At 42.9% G+C, this 8880-nt stretch overlaps 1 non-coding gene across 1 annotated transcript; it reads right to left on the reverse strand.

Moving 5' to 3' along the window:
• Window positions 1–554: 554 nt before the first annotated feature.
• Trnaa-ggc (transfer RNA alanine (anticodon GGC)) lies at window positions 555–626 on the reverse strand. The gene has a single exon. It is a non-coding gene; the product is annotated as a tRNA-Ala (tRNA).
• Between the last annotated feature and the right edge of the window lie 8254 nt (window positions 627–8880).

Raw genomic sequence — 8880 nt, forward strand, 5'->3', positions numbered from 1 at the left:
CCTGCTGTTCCCTCTTGCTTGGCCTTCATGTGGAGCATTACACAGCTCTTAGCACGAAAACAGTGCAGGAAGCGTGGATGATGAAGACACCTTCTTCATCCTCTTTAGCATCCAGGCTCCCCTGGAGAGGAAGACCTTGAGGAAAGACTCTTGTGGAAATTCCTGGGTCACTGCCAGGCATGGTAGCATATGCTAGCTGCTTGGCAGGCTGAGGCAGGAGGATTGCAGGTTCAAAACCAGCCTCAGCAACTTAGTGAGACCCTAAGCAACTTAGCAAGATCCTGTCTCTAAATAAAAATTAAAAATGGGCTGGGGAAGTGGATGAGCGATTAAGCACCCCCCCCTGAATTTGATCCCTGCTACCAAAAAAAAAAAAAAAAAAAAAGGAATTCTGGGTCTTGTATGCACTTAGTCCCCCAAACCCGTGCCTCTGCTTCTTCAGCACAGTTTGGAGAGTGACATTCTTCCCTCCTTCCAGTCTATCTTGCAGCCATTGCAAGACTCCATTGCAGAAGCCCTAAAGGGATAGGGATCTGAATAATCAAGCTTAGGCTTGAGTATGCTGGGGATTGAACCCAGGACCTCACACATGCCAGGCAAGCACTCTACCACTGAGCCACACCCTCAGTCCCCAAATGAATGAATAGTCTCAAGAGCCTTCCTTTCACAGCACTAATCAAAGTCCATAATTGCACATTTATTTGTATGGTGATTTGAGCAAAGTCTATCTTCTCCCTTGGCTCTAAGCTCCACAGGGGAAGGGACAGTGTCTGTTTCTACCCAGTACATCCCAGTTCTTGGTGCATTGTCTGGGGAATAGGGACCTTCAATGAATACTGGCTGAATGAGTGAACTCTGAGTCAGAGGGACAGGAGGGAAGCCAAGATGCGAAGCATCCTGGTAGAGGCATCTCTCTTCACAGCACAGATGCTGGATCTTGAAGAAGATGTATTGCTACGGTTTGAATGTTCATCTTCTCCAAAACTCATGTTGATATTTCATTGCTCCTGTAACAGTATTAAGAGGTGGAACCTTTAAGAGATGTTTAGGCTGTAAGGGATCTCCATTCATGAATGGATTGTAAACACCCCCTGTTACAACTGGAGGGTCTTTGTCCCCTCTCTCTCTCTCTTATTCCCTTTCCTCTCTTGCCCTCTCTTTGCCCTTCTGTTATGTGATACCCTTAGCCATAGGATGACACAGCAAGAAGGTCCATGCCAGCTGCTGGTGCCTTGATATTAGACTTTCCAACCTCCAGAACTGTAAGCCAGTAAAATTCTGTTCATTCATTACTTTGTCTCTGGCATTCTGTTACAGCAGTGCAAAATGGCCATGAGATGGATGTAAATTAAAATGTTCTGAATTGATAAACACACACACACACACACACACACACACACACATACACATAGCTAGTGCTTAGAATAGCCACTCCCTGAATTTCTTTTTGTGATTATGTAAGATCACAGTCTTTGTCTGGGCCTGCAACTCCAGGTTTACTCTAAGTGCTTGTGAAAATTGCAGGTGCCATCCCAGTCTCAGAAAAATTCTTGGGGAACCTTCAGGCCAGAGGTCTTGTTGCTGAAAGGTTGGTCCTTGTCCCTGATGCCAATCCAATAACAAGGACATGGTTTTGAGAAAAAGGAAAAGGATGGTTTATTGCTTTGCTAGCAAAGAGAAACACAAGGGACTCCTGTCCCAAAGGCTGTGATTCTGTCCATCAGCAGGAACAGGGAGCTTTTAAAGAGTGACTCAGAGAAAATGAGATTAGGGAGGAGAGATTAGGAAGGAGAAGATCAGGGAAAAGAGGAACAGGAAAAAGTTAGGGAAAAAGTTGGGAAAAGAAAAATCCATGTAAGTTTCAAAGCCACAAAGGATACAGTCAAAGTATCAAGTGAACCCCTGTTACAATTCCCCACTGTTAATTTCTAGCTTCCATTTCTATGGAAAGTGGGTGATGACATCTCCAAGGTACTTCCCACTGAAAGGGGGAAAAGTTGGGGGAAGTAACCTAAAGTCCTTGTTCTCTATCGGGTGGGGCATGGACAATTAAGGGCATTCAGCATCAGAGCAATCCAGAGGCTCACAGAAGTAGATGACAGGAGACTGGACAAGGCATACATATGGCAGGGATCATGCTAAGACAACAATAAAGATAGCAAAGCATTCCTTTTTTGTAAATAAGTAGCACAAAACAATTAGTATTTCAGCCAGTCTTTGAAAACCAAGAGGACAGTAATTCATAATCTTATCAGTGAAAAACAGATCAAGTTCATCAATGTAGGAGGTTAAGATTTGTAGGTCTATGAATTCAGACACAAATTAACTCAGGACAGATTTGTAACTCTTGTGATCATTATTATTAGGCATTCTCACACAAGAACCCTTCCTTTACAGCCTCCGGCTTTTACTTTTGGTAGGGCTGACAGAGGTGTACATCTTAAGTTACATTAAAAAAAACATTGTTTTTTTTCTTTTAAATGTCCTTGTAGGACAGTGGTCAAGCTATACTCTTCTGCCAGGTGTTCAAGACCAAGCTGGTCAAAACTGACCTTGTTCCTATCTACTCTTAAGAGTCAGCTGAGATTCCTCAAAGATCACTCTTGGGGACATGGCGAAGTCTCCTGGCTCCTTTAGTTTTCCTCTCAGTGGTGCCACTTGCCAGGATGGGTTGGGGTCTGGCTGACCATATGTGGCTTCTCTTGGAAGCATCTGAAACATTTCCATCTGCAATGACCCTTCTTTTTGCAGAATGTGCACTGTTTGGCTTCCTGTTCTCTAGGATCCTCCTGTTCTCCCTGATCAACAGATCAGATGACTCAGCACAGTTGCAGGGTCCAGAGAGGGGTCCCATCATTTTCTGAGTCCTGGCTGATCTTAGAGGGCAAGGGCCAAAATGTTGGCTGCTTTTTCCTTGGCCCTTTCACTTCCTTGACTTTGGTCTCTAAGTTTTTGGTTATAAACACCAGCAAGACAGTTTCACCAGTCTTGAAGAGGGAGTAACAGGTTATAACTTCAGTATCAATAGGTTTTAGTATTAGTACTGGAAGTCAGAGTTATATACTATCTGTCCTGTAGGTGATGGCTTATTATCTCAAATTAACTCAGGCTTTTTTTTTTTTTTTTTTTTTTTTTTTAAGCAGTACCTCTACAAAACACTAACAGGCAACAGTTATAAAGTTTACAAGGAAAATACAAAATGAAATTAACAGAACAAAAACATATTCAGTTTGCATAATATCTATGAACCAAGAAAAATGACTTTTATAATCTTGAACCTTTACTTAGTTATATGTTATATTCTGTTTGATATCACAGTAATCTTTACAACAAAAATCAATTTTTTTTAACACAACTTTAAACGAGTTGAAGTCTAGCCTATTTTGGAGCCATTTTAACATGGAGTAAGGTGGGAGGCAGAGCCTTATCTCAAATAAGGCGGGGCTCTTCACAAATAACACAATACAATGAATCAAAGAAAGGCTGAGAGATTTTAACTTTCTTTTTGTCGAAAAAGTGGCAGAATGTTTCCATGTTTTACAGTATACCTTTAAGCAGATCAGGATCTCCTTATTATCTTCCAAAATGCATTTAAATTCCAATTCCAGTGTGAAGAGTAACACAAAATAGCATACATAACTTATTGACAACAGGTTACTTTATCCAGCTATTAAACATCAAATGACACGAATAAGTACAAATTTTTTATTTCTATACAAATTCAAGACTTTTGCTACAGATAATTTTAGTTTAGAGAACACCAACTTGGCCAAGTGCTCTCTTCAGCTTTACAATTAACTGAGTTTAATTTTTAAAGTACAATTTAGAATCCAGAGTGTACAGTAATAACAATCACAGGTCTGCATGGGTCAACAAAAATCAAAGAATAGCCTTAAATCTCTTACATATTTAGGAAACAGTGTTAATGATCAGAAATTGACTTAGTTGAAACAAACAGATGTAAGATGGGTCTTCAAATGCCAGTGTGGCCCTTCTATGTCAGACACAATGTATAAAAGAGAGTTATTATTGGTTATCTTGCCCATAAACTTTCATTTTGTAAACTTTCACATAACACTTAGGTTTAGACAAATAGTTCTCAGATGCATACATATACTTTGGGTGTCAATAATATTGTTATAATCTAAATAACAGTTGTTTAACCAGTTACAAAGTAATCATTTAAGACCTTAAAATAGATACAAACCCTATTTCATTTAAGACTTAGTTTCCCCAAATAATAAAACCTAACAAATACAAGAAAATTATCTCAATAAATAAAAGCAGATCCATGTTTCAGACTTTGCTTCATATTAGTACATTAAAGTTCAAATAACTTTAACTGCCTGTGCTAATTATAGCTAATTTAATCACAAACACAAACTTTTGGAGTTTTACCTTCCACAAACTTCTGTGATTCAGTTAAACATTCACAACCTTATGTCCTTAGTCTTGCCGTCTTTCATCTTGGACTTTAGCCTAAGTATATTCCTTTACCAGACAAAACACTTTCTCATTTCTTTTACTTTCTAATTTTATGTACTAAAATATATTTCTATACCTATACCTTTCTTTTATCTTTTCTAGTTTTGAACTCTTTATTTTTTAATTATTTTTAAAATTTGTTCTAATTAGTTATACATGTAGACAGTAGAATGCATTCATGCATTTTGATAAATCATACAAAAACGGAGTATAATTTCTCATTGTTCTGATTGTACATGTTGTAGGATCACATCAGTCATGCAGTTATATATGTACATGAGGTAATAATGTCTGTTTCACTATACTGACCTTCCTTTCTTAAATTCATATTCAGAAACAGACGTTATTAATGTTATCTGTGCATTTAATTTACGCAATAAATTTCATCCCACGAGAGGATTGGACAATCCAGCATAAACAAAAACTGTGCCTTAATCTTTTTTCTCCCAGGTTGCATTCAAGGGGTTGGAGCACAGAATATTTTTGAGCCTGACTTCTCTCCATTATCATTATCACAATGCCATCAACTTTAAGTGAGTTCCCCACTGTCAACTGTACCCAGAGGCTCCTTTTGGACCTTTTTCTTATACTAGGCATATTGATATGCAATGGAAGAGGCTCTTTCCCTCCTTTTCTTTGTGCTCCTTTGAAGATCCCTTTGCAGAGGCTGCCTACAAACACATGCTGGCCTTAATGTCTGTCTTTTTCTTTTCTGGGTACAGTTATTTATTCTGCCAGTCTCCCCAGGCATTTAGTTTGATGGGATAGTGTTATAGCACAAATTGCTTTGCCCCAAAGACGAATATCCCCTGGCCAAATGGGGTGTCGTGTCTGATCTTAAAAGGGGAGACTATTCCTATCCCCACATCATAACCTGACATGCTGGAACCTACTGCCACATCCTTTGTGGCCAGCAGCCTCCACCCACCAGGGGCAAAAGGGGCTGGAAGGCAGGGCAGAGGCCAGGTTCTCTTTGGCCATTTTTCTACAGCCCAGGCAGCTTTTCTGGGATTCCCCCCCACCCCCGCCCCGTTTAGGGCTGGCATCCTTTCCGACAGTGAGATGATCTGTGGCTGCCTGGGGCCAGGATGAGCAAAGGTGCTGGGAGTGCCAGCACTGGGCCTTGCACACCAGGGGCAGTGCCTTTTGGTACATTCAATTTAGTTCCTGATGGTTCAGACCCCTTATCATGCAACTGCATAAATGCCTGTGCATTCAGGCACTTTACCCCTGACAGACAAATTTCATCAAGATTGTATAAATAATCCAGAGAAATCATTTAAAGGCCAGATTGTGTTATAGTAAACTCTCTTTCTCTTAGACAGGCTTATCCCTATAGGTGGCCCACGCAGCCAAGATCTCCCTGCTCAAGAGACAACCGGTAAGATCAATGCAGCATGGCCCATGTCTCAAAAGTCAGCAACAGACAAAACAACAACAACAACATCAGAAACAACAAAAAACCAGACAAGAGAGGATCACCAAAACCAGGGCTGACAGATGGGAACCTTTAAAACAGATAGACCTGTACATACAAATTTCTCCTACTTATATTACCTTTGACAGACCAATTCCAACTGCAAGATTGTGCAATAATCTAGAGAACTATTTAAGAGCCAGATCATTACAGTAAAACATTATCTTAGACAGACTTATAGGTGGTCCTTTCTTCAACTCACTTTACCTCTGACAGACCAACTGCAATTGCGAGATTGTATAAAAAAGAAACATGGAAAGAGACAACCAGAGAGGAGCCCCCAAACCATGGACAATAGATGGGAACCTTTAAATTGATCAGCCATCTTTCCCAAGAGACTACCTATAGAATCAATGCAGTACTGGCCATGTCTTAGAAGGGGCAGTAGACAATCAGAGGGAATTCCCAAGCTCTGCGCCAACAAACAGCTAGAACCTAGAACAGATCAGGAGTACATATCCCTAGGTTCTCGAGTCCTGCTTAGCTGTGACTCCTACACCACTGGCACCACAGATGTCCCCAGAAAGAGGAACCAGATGTTCCCACAAAGAGGAACTAGGTGTATGGAATCAAGGGTCTGGGTGTGCACCTGGGAGACTTAACAAATGGCCAAGGGTGTTGTGACTTTCCTGAGTTCACTTTCCTTTTTCTCAAAGTAGAGCAACTTGTGCTGTTCAGGGAGAGAAGATGGGAGTTCTCCAAAGCAAAAAGAGCTGAAGCTAAAAGAGCTTCAGCAGCTACTGGGACGCTCCCTCAGTCCCTCCCTTTACTCACAGGAACAGCTCCTCTGGTTCAGTTTGAGGCAAACTCACACTGTCTCCCAATTTCTCCAGTGATTGGTTCTCAACAAACTCACCAGCCACCTTGTATCCTCAGCATGGAAGTGGGATTCTTCAGAGACCAGACTTGCCCAAGAAAACTGGAGTGGGGACTGCTCTCAGGTCCCATCTGGGGTGCCAAATTTGTGGTTGATAGCTTGGTCCTTGTCCCTGATGCTATCTAATAATGAGGACAGGGTTTTGAGAAAAAGGAAGTTTATTGCTTTGCTAGCGAAGGAGAAACACAGGGGACTCCTGTCCCAGAGGCTGTGATACTGCTCATCAACAGGAACAAGGAGCTTTTAAAGAGTGATTCAGAGAAAAACGAGGTGAGGGAGGAGAGATCAGGAAGGAGAAGACCTGGGAGAAGGTTAGGGGAAAGGTTGGGAAAAAGAAAAATCCACGTAAGTTTCAAAGCCACAAGGGATATAGTCAAAGCATCAAGTGAACCCCTGTTACACTCTCACAACTTGCAGGTGTCCCCAGCCTTCCAGGTCACTCTTGGGTACACCACATTTTGAGAATCATTTGCCTCCCTCCTTCCCTACTTCCTTCCCTCCTTCCCTCCCTCTTCCTTCCTTCCTTCCTTCCCTCCCTCTCTCCCTCCCTCCCTCTCTCCTTCCTTCCTTCCTTCCTTCCTTCCTTCCCTCCCTCCCTCCCTCTCTCCTTCCTTCCTTCCTTCCTTCCTACCTTCCTTCCTTCTTCCTTCTTCTTTTTTTTTGGTACCAGGGATTGAACTCGGGGACACTCAACCACTGGGTCATACGTCCAGCCCCTTTTTTGTATTTTATTTAGAGACAGGGTCTCACTGAGTTACTGAGCACCTTGCTAAAGTTGCTGAGGCTGACTTTGAGCTTGTGATCCTCCTGCCTCAGCCTCCTGAGTCACTGGGATTACAGGCGTGCGTCACTGGGCCCGGCTTGTCTTTCCATTTCTATGTTCCAAATTTGGATTTTCTTTGGCTGGCACTTCCTTTAGGACACTTAGTGTTTGTTAAGAACTTGGTTTTAATTTTTTCCCCAGAAGGCTTTGTGAACAAGCAACCTATTTTATAATCCCTGGAAAACCAGAGTATTTATTTACCTTTGCAGGCTATGGCAAGGTCATATGGTCCAGTCCCCTGGCTGGGCAGGATCATACCAAAGCCAGACCAGGTAGGGAGGAAGCAAAACCAGGTTCTCTCCCACTTTAGATTTACTATGTATGGGATGGTGGAGTTTGTGTTTGGGGCTTGTGGTTGACAGAGAAGGGGTGGGGTCCTTGACAAGGGAGAACTTTGAGCATAGTTAAGGGAAGCAGGAATTTCCCCAGGGGTGGGGAGGAGCTGGGGGGCTGAGGGAGGAATAAAGGCCTAATCTTCTTATGTAAGAGTCATAGAAGAACTTGTTTTGTAACCTCAGGGCAGCAGGGTTGCTAAATTTAGATTCAAACCTGAAACTTTTGAACTTCCAGAGGCATCTGAGGCTGCAGCCTCTGGCAGGAAGGGCTGAGTCTGGGGCTCAACCTCTCAGCCTGGGCAGGTGGGGAGACTGTGGCATAAGAGGAAGGAGGGGCCTGATGGGTTTTAGGTAAGCCACAGTGTTTCCAGAGAAAATCCTGATGGTCAACCCAACCCTGCCATTCTTCCTCCAGCATGAAAGGCCAGAGTAGATCTTAGGTAGCATGACAAGTAGGGGTGGGGACAAAGGCAGGGACACATGGGACTCAGTGGCCAACTTGGCTGCTAACTTGCTGTCTACCTTTCACTGCCTATGTCAGAAAAAGGTTTTAGCCTGGTCCTCCTTCCCTCCTTCCTTCCTTCTTCCTTCCCATAGTCCCAGCACTTGGGATGTTGAGGTAGGAGGATTGCTTGAACCCAGGATTTTGGGACCAGACTGGGCAACAGAGTGAGACCTGGTCTCTCTCTTAAAAAATAAGAATCCTTCCCTTTAGTCGAGATGGGCGTGGGGTGGGGTGGGAGCCCTGGGGAGGGCCAGTGAGGCAGCCAGTGCTGTCCAGTTCCTGGAGGAAGTTTGGGGAGTAAGAACTGGTAGGCAGTGGGGTCTCAGTCAGAGCAGGTGACAGAGAAGCCAGAAGCCACAGCTCCATGATCAGAGCATG

Source organism: Sciurus carolinensis, chromosome 6 (assembly GCF_902686445.1).
Source record: "Sciurus carolinensis chromosome 6, mSciCar1.2, whole genome shotgun sequence".
In the NCBI taxonomy this organism is placed as follows: domain Eukaryota; kingdom Metazoa; phylum Chordata; class Mammalia; order Rodentia; family Sciuridae; genus Sciurus; species Sciurus carolinensis.